Genomic DNA, 12629 nt, shown 5'->3' with positions numbered 1-12629 from the left:
GGCTTTGAATTGAGTAAGCCTACTGTGAGAGCCCACCAGTTAATTGTAACATCAGACAATGACCTAGAATTATATCTGAAGATTGTTAATAATGCAAACCACAGATATTTATTAACCAAGTTTAGATTAAACAAAATTCATCTACTTATTTCAGGGCGCCCCTGTTGGACCAAGGCCACAGATCTGAAACTATGCACTTGCGATGGTTTCTCTATAATGGACACTGCTCACTTGATGTTCTTTTGTGGTTTTTTTAAGGATATATACGGAAAAAATTCATTGTACCCCTTTTGAAGGATAAAGGGTTCAAACAAGTGAAACCTGCCTTATTATATCTCCAACTGTTGACCAATACGTGGGAAATTTTTAATGTTGCTACTTTTTTAAATATAGCAATGAGACTGAGGAAAAAATTAGTTAGTCTTAGATAATATTCTTTTTATAGTGTTAATTTTCGAATTTTTAATTGAGATGAAATGTGTAGGTTTTTAAACTCATTCATGAAATTGTTATTTAAATCGAATTGTTTGTGTTATATTTCTTTCCTTAGTAAATGTGCTGTTGTTATTAGTTAGCCATATTAAATTTGAATGTTCTTTCCCTTTTTTGGACCCATGTATACTTTTGTGGTTTTTGTTATGAACCGAATAAAGTATTTTGACTGACTGACAGTGTCCAGATATAGGTTTAGACATAGATATATTATATCTAAGCAAGGGGTGATTACACGACCTTGCCCCAGCTGGGTGATCAGCCAGTTGTGTCAGTTTGGATGGCCAGCCAGGGGTGGCAAAATATATGCTGCAGCCCCTGGTAGGCTTTGGATGCACCTATGCCCTGGGTACCTATAGTACACTGTACAGGGGCTCATAAGGTGATCCAATCCCAATTGGTGATGTACCTAAAGTACATGGATGTGAATTTAGAGAGAGAACAGCAGGCTGTGGGTCTGATTAGCAGGCCCACAGCCACATTAAGTCAAAAACCAGTGAAGCAAAAAGCAAACAATGGGGTGACCATAGGAAAGCAGACCCTACTCTCCTACACGCACTCTCACTAACACTCTCCCACTGACTGACTCATTCTTACTGACTGACTCTCCCACTCTCTCACTGACTGACTGACTCTTACTGACTCTCTCTCTCTCTCTCTCTCTCTCTCTCTCTCTCTCTCTCTCTCTCACTGACTGACTCACTCGCCCTCACTGACTGGCTCACTCACTCTCACTGACAGACTCACTGATTCACTCTCACTGTTTGATTCTCCCACTCTCTCTCACTGACTGACTCTCCAACTCACTCTCACTGACTGACTCTCACTGACTGACTCTCACTGACTGACTCTCACTGACTGACTCTCACTGACTCCCTCTCACTGACTCCCTCTCACTGACTCCCTCTCACTGACTCCCTCTCACTGACTCACTCTCCCTGACTCACTCTCCCTGACTCACTCTCCCTGACTCACTCTCCCTGACTCACTCTCCCTGACTCACTCTCCCTGACTCACTCTCCCTGACTCACTCTCCCTGACTCACTCTCCCTGACTCACTCTCCCTGACAGACTCTCCCTGACAGACTCTCCCTGACAGACTCTCCCTGACAGACTCTCCCTGACAGACTCTCCCAGACAGACTCTCCCAGACAGACTCTCCCAGACAGACTCTCCCAGACAGACTCTCCCAGACAGACTCTCCCAGACAGACTCTCCCAGACAGACTCTCCCAGACAGACTCTCCCAGACAGACTCTCCCAGACAGACTCTCCCAGACAGACTCTCCCAGACAGACTCTCCCAGACAGACTCTCCCAGACAGACTCTCCCAGACAGACTCTCCCAGACAGACTCTCCCAGACAGACTCTCCCAGACAGACTCTCCCAGACAGACTCTCCCAGACAGACTCTCCCAGACAGACTCTCCCAGACAGACTCTCCCAGACAGACTCTCCCAGACAGACTCTCCCAGACAGACTCTCACTGACAGACTCTCACTGACAGACTCTCACTGACAGACTCTCACTGACAGACTCTCACTGACAGACTCTCACTGACAGACTCTCACTGACAGACTCTCACTGACAGACTCTCACTGACTGACTGTCTTTTCCACTCTCTCTCACTGACTGACTCTCCCACTCTCTCTCACTGACTGACTCTCCCACTCTCTCTCACTGACTGACTCTCCCACTCTCTCTCACTGACTGACTCTCCCACTCTCTCTCACTGACTGACTCTCCCACTCTCTCTCTCACTGACTGACTCTCTCACTGACTGACTCTCCCTCACTGACTGACTCTCCCACTCTCTCTGACTGACTCACTCACTCTCACTGACTGATTCTCCCACTCACTCTCACTGACTGATTCTCCCACTCACTGACTCACTCTCACTGACTCACTCTCACTGACTCACTCTCGCTGACTCGCTCTCGCTGACTCGCTCTCGCTGACTCGCTCTCGCTGACTCGCTCTCAATGACAGACTCTCACACTGACTGACTGGCTCACTCTCACTGACAGACTCACCCACTCTCACTGACAGACTCACCCACTCTCACACTGACTGACTCACTCTCAATTACTGACTCTCACTGACAGACTCTCTCACTGACTGACTCTCCCACTCTCTCTCTCACTGACTGACTGACTCTCACTGACTGATTGACTCTCTCTCACTGATCAACTCTCTTTCACTGATCGACTCTCTCACTGACTGAATCTCTCTCTCACTGACTGACTCTCTCTCTCACTGACTGACTCTCTCTCTCACTGACTGACTCTCTCTCTCACTGACTGACTCTCTCACTGACTCTCTCTCACTGACTGACTCTCTCTCACTGACTGACTCTCTCTCACTGACTGACTCTCTGTCACTGACTGACTCTGTCTCACTGACTGACTCTCTCACTGACTCCCACTGACTCTTTCTCACTGACTCTCTCACTGACTGACTGACTCTCGCTAAATGACTGACTGACTCTCGCTAAAAGACTGACTGACTCTTGCTAAAAGACTGATTGACTCTCGCTAAAAGACTGACTGACTCTTACTGACTATCCCACTGACTCACTCTCTTTCACTCACTGACTAACTCTGTCTCATTTGTTCTCACTGATTTACTCTCACTGACTGACTCTCTCTCTCTCTCACTGACTCACTCTCACTGAATGACCAACTCTCACTGACTCACTCTCTCTAACAGACCCTCACTGACAGACTCTCACTGACAGACTCTCCCACTCACTCACTCTGACTCACTCAGTCTCACTGGCGCTGACTGACAGACTCTCACTAACAGACTCTCACTGACTGACTCTCCCACTCCCTCTCATTGACTGACTGACGCACTCTCACTACCACTCTCCCACTGACTGACTCACTCTCACTGACTCACTCTCACTGACTCACTCTCACTGACTCACTCTCACTGACTCTCTCCCACTGACTGACTCTCCCACTGAATGACTCTCCCACTGACTGACTCTTTCTCACTGACTGTCTCTCACTGACTCTCTCACTCTTTCTCACTGACTGACTCTCACTGACTGTCTCACTCTTTCTCACTGACTGACTGACCCTCTCTCTCTCTCACTGACTGACTCACTCTCACTGACTGACTCACTCTCACTGACTGACTCACTCTCACTGACTGACTCACTCTCACTGACTGACTCACTCTCACTGACTGACTCACTCTCACTGACTGACTCACTCTCACTGACTGACTCACTCTCACTGACTGACTCACTCTCACTGTCTGACTCACTCTCACTGACTGACTCACTCACTCTTACTGACTCACTCACTCTCACTGACTGACTCACTCTCACTGACAGACTCTTACTGACATACACTCTCTGACACACTGTCTCTGACTCACTCTCTCTGACTCACGACTCACTCTCTCTGACTCACTCTCTCTGACTCACTCTCTCTGACTCACTCTCTCCGACTCATTCTCATTGACTGACTGTCTTTTCCACTCTCTCTCACTGACTGACTCTCCTACTCTCTCTCACTGACTGACTCTCCCACTCTCTCTCACTGACTGACTCTCCCACTCTCTCTGACTGACTCACTCTCACTGACTGATTCTCCCACTCACTCTCACTGATTCACTCACAGACTCACCCACTCTCACACTGACTGACTCACTTTCAATGACTGACTCTCACTGACAGACTCTCTCACTGACTGACTCTCCCACTCTCTCACTGACTGACTCACTCTCACTGACTGATTGATTCCCTTTCACTGATCGACTCCCTTTCACTGATCGACTCTCTTTCACTGACTGACTCTCCCTCAGTGACGCACTCTCCCTCACTGACTGACTGTCTCACTGACTGACTCTCTCACTGACTCCCACTGACTCTTTCTCACTGACTCTCTCTCTCACTGACTGACTGACTCTCGCTAAAAGACTGACTCTTACTGACTGACTATCCCACTGACTCACTCTCTTTCACTCACTGACTAACTCACTCTCATTTACTCTCACTGACTTACTCTCACTCTTACTGATTGACTCGCTCACTCTCACTAACTGACTCACTCTCACTGAATGACTGACTCTCTCACTGACTGACTGACTCTCACTCTCACTGACTCTCACTGACTCCCACTCTCTCACTGACTGACTGACTCTCACTCACTCACTGACTAGCTGACTGACTGAGTGACCTTCACCTTCCTGTTATTTATGCCCCCATTATAAAACAAGCATTTGCATAGCGAATAGGTCTCGCCTTTGGGACCTTACAAGTGTTTAGCCATGCAACAGTTGATGCTGTTGTACCAATGATCTTGTGCTGCATAACTAAATACGTATAAGGTCCCAAAGGCGAGACCTATTGGCTATGCCAATGATTGTTGGTTGTTCCTACTACCCAGCATCGCTGACGCCATTACACTGGCGACGAGGGTGGTCGCTAATCGATGCCACCTCTCGCCCCGGAAGCAGCAAGTGCGATCCGGACTCCGGCTTGATAGCCGCAAGCAAAGCTGTCAGCTTATCATGGGAGCACGTCTGTCGGCTGGCCAGTCCTGCCCTTCCGACTGCAAAGGCCTGCAGGCGCCTACCTGAGCTGCAAGAATCAAAAGCCCCACTCCTGCCTGAGGTACCATCAGCCACAATTCTTGGGTTACAACTGCATGAAGGTGCAGGTGCACCGCGGTGCAGCAGTTGACGAGCCCTGAAGGTACTGCAGCCCCACCCACATCACCATAAGCATGAGCGCGCGCTCCTTCTGACACTGCTAGGAGATCCCAATCTGCACCAGACACACACTAGGAGATCCCTATCTGCACCAGACACAACAAGATGTGCAGGCATTGAGCAAACCACAGAGAAGAAAGGCAGAAATCCCTACGGCGGCAATACACCCCTGCTGGGCAGAACCCATAGCTCAGGCCCAACACAGGAAGTTAGTGCAAAGTGAAAGTAAGTGCACTGCAGAGGGATACTGAACCACCTAGTTGAAGGTGAAGAAGAAACCGGTGCTTCTGCAGTCATGACCGATGCCGCCGCGCAAGCAGGCCCGCAACGGCCACCACAGCTAGTCCAACAAGCCAGTCACCAACACATCCAACCAGCGACGCAGCACGCCCAAGTCAACACGCTACTGCCATTCAGCAAACTTGTGGACCCTGCCACTGCATCCCCTAGGTGGAAAATATGGATTGGCCGCCTGGACAACTATTTCACTGCGACTCGTGAAACAGACATTACAACCAAATGATCCCTATTACTACACTTAGCAGGGGAAGAGATATACAAACTCTTTGCGCACCTGCCAAACGCTGGAGCTGCAAATAACTACAAAGCAGCAGTAAGGGCCCTGAAAGCGCTCTTCAACCCACAGGTGAATAAGGACTATGAAAGATTCAAGCTCCGACAAGCACGCCAAAGGAAAGGAGAATCAATGGACGCGTTCCACGTATGCCTGAGAGAACTAGCCAGCACATGCACGGCTGATGATCAGAATAAGGAAGTGAGGGTGCAGCTCATACGAGGATGCCGCAACAAAACCCTTTGGACCCTCATCCTTTGCCAGCCCGAGATCCCGCTGGAAGACATCCTCATAATGGCACGATGGCATGACCTGTCAGACGCAAGTACAGTAAACAATTAGTCAAAGTAGCAGCAATTTATCAAAATGAAATAAATAAGGTGATTCAAGCCTTATACGGGGTGTTTATTAGGACTGTGTGCACAGGGAGCACCTATTTAGACTTCCAGCATGTATAATCTGGCTGGGCTGTCAAAGAGAGTGGGTTCAACAGACCTCTTAGTTCTGAGAACAGTGCGGTCAAGCGTGCGCGCACGAGCCTTAGTATTCAAACTGTGGGTCAGGCGATCCCTCGCAGTGACAGGAAAAATCTCCAAGCATGATCATCCGGCTCCAACTCTCCAGGCAAGAATCAAAATTCTTGAAGGATCGCCTGGCCCACAGTTTGAATACTAACTTTGATCAATTGTTTACTGTACTGCAATTCTCACCTGGGTTTGGTAGCATTTCAGGTAAGCCCATTGATACTTCACACTGTCAGACGCAACAGCAACAGAGATGGACATCGCCATCCCCCAACAATCAGAAAAACCCATTACCATAAAGACAGAACGGGCAAACGCCATTTGTGCGCAAGGCAGAGGCAGCAGAGGAAGACTACCCTAGAGGACCACACACAGGTCACGGTGTGGGTACTGTAGGCGAGAAGAAGATGCCCCAGAAGAGTGCTCAGCACAAGGGTGGACATGTTCAAAGTGCGGCATCCTCAACTACTTTGCCATTGCCTGCTGAGGTGTGCCGGGGGACAGAGGGGAGTGTGAGGGAGGAGACCTCTGTCAAAGTCCGTACAATAGCTATCTCTCGAAGATCAAGAAAAATTGAAGACAGCCAAAACACAGCGGCAACATTGCCTAGAGGATTTGTCTACAGAAGACGAAAATGAACGTTATCTTATCTCCTTTGCGATTGAACTGAAGCGGAGGAGGCGCCTGCAACCCCTGTCTGTCATAGACATTGCAGGGTTTTGCGTCATGGCACTTATTGATACTGGTGCATCCGTGAACGTAATGGGCAGTCAACAGTACAAGCAACTACAACCACTGCCCCACCTTACTCTATCTCATGTCAGGATACTCACATATGAGATCCAGACACTGCTGCCTCTGAAAGGCAAAATGACCTTGCAGGTGAAGTCATAAGACCAAGATATGACGACAACATTCCACGTTGTGGATTGAGAGGCTGACATCCTAGTAGGAAGCCATACCGCGGAGGACCTCGGAATAGTCACTTTCGCCAGCACAGTTAAAGCCCTACATTCAGGAGAGATACTTGAATTGTTCCCACATCTCTTCAGTGGACTAGGATGTTTGAAAAGGCCACCAGTCAAGTTACACATTGACAAAGCGGTAAAACCAGTAGCACTATGCCACAGACGCATCCCGTTTCACCTGCGGCCACTGTCGAGCAAGAGCTCCACAATCTTGAACAACAAGGAGTAATTGAAAAGATCACCAGCCCGACACCGTGTGTTTTGCCCATGGTAATAGTGGAGAAGCCCTAACAGCCTGGGAAGATAGGGTTGTGCATAGATATGCGCCTGTCCCACCAGGCGATCAAATGAGAGTGGCTCATAACACCAACTGTAGACGACATAATAGCTGACTTAAATGGATCACTGTGGTTCTTGAAGCTAGACCTCAACGTAAGATACCATCAGTTGAGGCTAGCAGAGGAGAGCCAGTACATAACATTCTCGACTAATAGTGGTCTGCGCCGATACAAGAGGCTAAGTTTTGGGGTTTCGTCAGTCACTGAAATATTCCAGAACACCGTCCAAGAAGTCCTGTCTGGTCTCCAAGGAGTGCTAAATGTCAGTGACAACATTTTACTACATTCACCAATCATCGAGCAGCACCACCGCCACCTGCGAGCGACTTTGCAACAGCTGGTCATTCTTTCAGAGCTCAATCGAGTTCTTTGGGTAAGTCTTCAGTCAGGATGGAGTCCAGGTGGATTCACAGAAATCTCACGCTATACAGCAAGCAACAGCGCCAACCACAGTATCGGAGGTACGAAGCTTCTTGGGATGGCCACGTACTGCGGGTGATTCATACCCAACCTCGCCACAATAGCCAAGCCCCTGCGGGCCCTCACAAAGAAAGATGATGCAAATGGGGCCAAAGGGAGGTTGAGGTGTTCCAGAAAGTCTAGGAAGCACTACTCGGAAAGACCACCATGGCCCGCACCCCAGAGCTGTTGGTAGGCGCCAGCCCCATAGTCCTAGGTGCAGTCACCACGCAGGAAGTAGAAACAGGCACCCCTCGCTTTCGCGAGCAAATCTCTAACGCCCACTGAAGCGCACTACTCCAAGATTTACCGGGAAGCGCTGGCCATTATAATGGTCATGCGGCTATTTTCATCTGTACATCAGTGGTCACCCATTTCAAGTCGTAACCAATCAACCGTTGGTCCCGCTATTCGAAGGCACGGCCCTACATCCGCCGCTGAGGATTGAACGGTGGGCGATACAACTGCAACACTACCAAATAGAACTTGTGTATAGACCCACACGGAGCGAAGAATCCCGCGGATTTCCTTTCCCAAGCGGGAAAGACACCAACAATGAAGCAAAGACAGAAGAATATGTCAACATGGTCTTCCAATAGTCATGCCCCGTGCCCTCACTATAGAAGAAATCAAGTTGGCAACCAAAGATGACTCCATCCTGGCCAAAGAGGTGGACTCCCTACAGAAAGGGTAGTGGAAGCACTTCCTGTGCGACTCCAACAACTGTTGCGCATCAGACAAGGAACGTCTCGGGAAACTATGAAGGGTGCAGCACAAAATGAGTTTAACAGCTGAAGTCTAGTGCTAAGAGAATATTGGATTGTGATCCCGTTGAGTCTCCAAGAGAGAGCAACAACCCTTGCATACGAAGGTCACCAAGGAACAGTGCGGATGAAGTCACGCATGAGGGAGAAGGTGTGGTACCCTGGGTTAGAAGCAGCAGTGGACACCTTAGTACAGAACTGTCCCTCTTGCCAACTCACAAGCAGCCTGGATTTCGAGAGTTTCTCGGACAGAAGAGTGACCACCATGATCGTTGACAGTTACTCCAAATATCCACTGGCCGAAGTACTAGAGTCCACATCATTTAATCACTTGTTACCTGTACTGGAAAGAACCGTCACCCTGTTCGGCCTCCAACACGAACTCAAAACAGACAATGGTATCATTCCACGGAGGAGAGTTCAAGGTCCTGCTCACGTCGTTTGGCATACAGCACCATCGGATCACCCCTCAATGGCCACAAGCCAATGGCGAAGCCGAACGCTTTATACATACCCTAAATAGGATCCTGTGCATCGCTGTGACAGAACAATATAACCCAAAAACAGTGCTACAACGATTCCTGCAAGTATACCGCAGCACCCAGCACTGCACAACCCAAGGATCCCCCTGGTCCTTAATGCTCGCCGGACACAGATGAGACACCATCCTCGTGACAGAGGTCTGGGACCAGTCACCATATGAGCCAGCAAAAACGCAAGTTCGGCAAACCCAGAAACAACGAGTCAGCTGACGGAGGGGGGCTAGGCCTCGCACCATCGCGGCGGGGAGATCGGACCTCCTTCGAAATGGATGAGCAGGAGGAAGTTCAAGACAGCCTACGAGACAGGCTCCTGGACGGTGCTAAGTGTGAACAGAACAGCTATCAATGCCAAACGCGGAACCGAAGTGGTCACCAGGAATATATCTTGGTTCCGAGATGTCCAAAAATCGGGACCAGAAAATCTTGGTCATGAAGACGCCAGGCTTAAAGACGTCTAGACTGGAGAGACTTCTCATCTGGGCATGAAGGGGTCCAGCCAGGCAGATTCTCTTGGACATTCAACAGCCCTGGCTGTAGAGAACAGGTAGTCCACTGTCCCTCACTTCAGAGATCTAACTCATGTCGTCAATCGCACCACCGACGCTACGACCTGAGGCCGAACCCACGACCCAATCAGAGGCTTAAGGACTTTGTATGTTTATTGTTTGTTAACATATTTCTCGATACCGATTTAGGAAGGGATGTAATGGCCCGAGTCCCGTGAGAGCGGAACCCGGGCATCCGGCCCAGCAGGGCTTGCAAACATTGTATCACCCTCTGGCCAGGCGTGGCCAGAGGTTATAATTGAACAGGCGAGGTTCGCTCGGGATCTTCGGCCCATGCCAGTCAAAGTATGTGCACGTCCCTTTTTTGTTTGTACCCAGCCGGGTCTGCTACCCAGCACTGCTGACACATGCCACGTCTGAGGGGAATGATTGCCAGCCAATAGCACACCTCTTAGACCCGCGCTGGCCTTGGAGTCCAGTCGCACCAGCAACGGCCCACTTTGTCCCACCAGCAGTCAGGCCTTCCCGTCCTTCGCCCCCTTTTCTAGCTCCCTTCTGGCGTGCGTCCCCTCCTGCTACTCCGATCACAGCTGAGGGGACCCCTCAGGTATAACTCTGGCAGCGCCGAGGCAAGGGAGCCACCAGGTTGTGCAGCGCCCCGTACTATGCATTGGCAAAAATCCGCCGCAGGCCACGCGGCCTCACCGGGTGTCTGGTTCCTCCAGGAAAACCGCGCGGAACAAGGAGGGTATCAGTGCTTCTGTCAGGAGACCTTTGTGTACCAGGAAGTGGTGGGTGGCAGCTGTGGGTCCGGATATTCAGGATAACTATGACCCACAACCACCCACAACGAATTACCCGTCGAAACTGGAACAAAATTACCACCGACCAACTCTTCACATCGCTTCACCAAAACCCTCCTGCACTATCATCGGACCCAAACCTTGCAGCCACCGACCTCACACAATGGATCACCCACAGCGCTGATGAATTAGCACCCTTGAAAAAACATCAAATCAAGCAAGTTAGCAAAAAAGCCCCCTGGTTCAACGATGACCTTAAGAAATCCAAGAAGTTCTGTCGCACCCTCGAGAAAGCCTGGAGAAAAAACCCAACCTCTGACAACCTGACCACCTTCAAGCACGCCATCCGCAAACACCACCAACTGATCCGATCCACCAAGAAATCAGCATTCCAGGATCGACTTGACAACAACGCCCACAACAGCAAGGAACTATTCAACATCGTCAAAGAATTTACCAATCCCACCGCCGGCACCAACGACCTCACTCCCTCCCAAGACCTCTGCGACTCCCTAGCCTCATTCTTCCACAACAAAATCGCTGACATACATAACAGCTTTGAAAACCAGTCCGGAGACCAGTCCACTCCACCCACCTCCGAACTAAAACCCCCTTCTCACAACCTTTGCGCCTGGAACCCAATCACCACTGAAGACACCATCCGCCTGATGAACTCCATCCACTCAGGATCGCCAACCGACCCATGTCCCCACCACATTTTCAACAAAGCAGACTCCATTATCGCTCCCCATCTCCGAGACGTCATCAACTGCTCCCTCAACTCCGCTACCTTCCCGGAAAGCTGGAAACATGCCGAACTCAGTGCCCTGATGAAGAAACCCACAGCAGACCCCACTGAACTTAAGAACTACCGCCCCATCTCGCTCCTCCCATTCCCTGCCAAAGTCATTGAGAAAGCCATCAACAATCAGCTCGCCGCCTTCCTCGAATCCAACAAATGCCTCGACCCCTCACAGTCCGGCTTCCGAGCCAAACACAGCACCGAGACCGCCCACATCGCAGCAACAGACGACATTCGAACACTACTGGACAACGGAGAAACAGTTGCCCTCATCCTACTTGACCTCTCCGCAGCCTTCGACACAGTCTGTCATAGCACCCTTATACAACGCTTCAGCAACGTTGGAATACAAGGAAAAGCGTTGGACTGGATCATCTCGTTCCTTGCCGGAAGAACCCAGAGAGTCCGCCTCACCCCTTTTAGATCAGAGGCCACCGAAGTCATCTGCGGCGTACCACAAGGATCATCACTCAGTCCCACCCTCTTCAACATATACATGAGTCCCCTCGCATCCATCGCGTGCCAACACAACCTCAACATCATCTCCTATGCAGACGACACCCAGCTGATCCTCTCCCTCACCAAAGACCCAAACACCGCCAAAACCAACTTACACGAAGGAATGAAAGAAGTAGCCGATTGGATGAAGAACAGCCGTTTAAAACTGAACTCGGACAAAACGGAAGTCCTCATCTTAGGTTCATCCCCCTCTGCCTGGGACGACTCATGGTGGCCACCAGCACTGGGAACAGCACCCATACCTACGGACCACGCACGTAACCTGGGCTTCATCCTGGACTCCTCCCTCTCGATGACCAGACAAGTCAACGCCGTCTCATCATCATGCTTCAACATCCTACGCATGCTCCAAAAAATCTTCCGTTGGATCCCCACCGAAACAAGAAAGACGGTCACCCACGCTCTGGTCACAAGCCGACTGGACTACGGAAACACCCTTTACGCCGGAACCACAGCCAAACTACAGAAAAAACTCCAACGCATCCAAAACGCCTCAGCCAGACTCATACTAGACATCCCCCGCCAAGCTCACATTTGCGGTCACCTGAAAGACCTCCACTGGCTCCCTTTCAACAAGAGAATAACGTTCCGTCTCCTCACCCACGCACACAAAGC

General features: G+C 50.1%; 1 protein-coding gene across 3 annotated transcripts in view; it reads left to right on the top strand.

The window, feature by feature from the left end:
• LOC144784230 (uncharacterized) overlaps positions 1 to 12629 on the top strand; it is a 1557451-nt gene that overhangs the window by 338533 nt on the left and 1206289 nt on the right. The window lies entirely within an intron of this gene.

Source organism: Lissotriton helveticus, chromosome 10 (assembly GCF_964261635.1).
Source record: "Lissotriton helveticus chromosome 10, aLisHel1.1, whole genome shotgun sequence".
NCBI lineage: Eukaryota > Metazoa > Chordata > Amphibia > Caudata > Salamandridae > Lissotriton > Lissotriton helveticus.
This window is presented reverse-complemented; position numbering and strand designations above follow the sequence as displayed.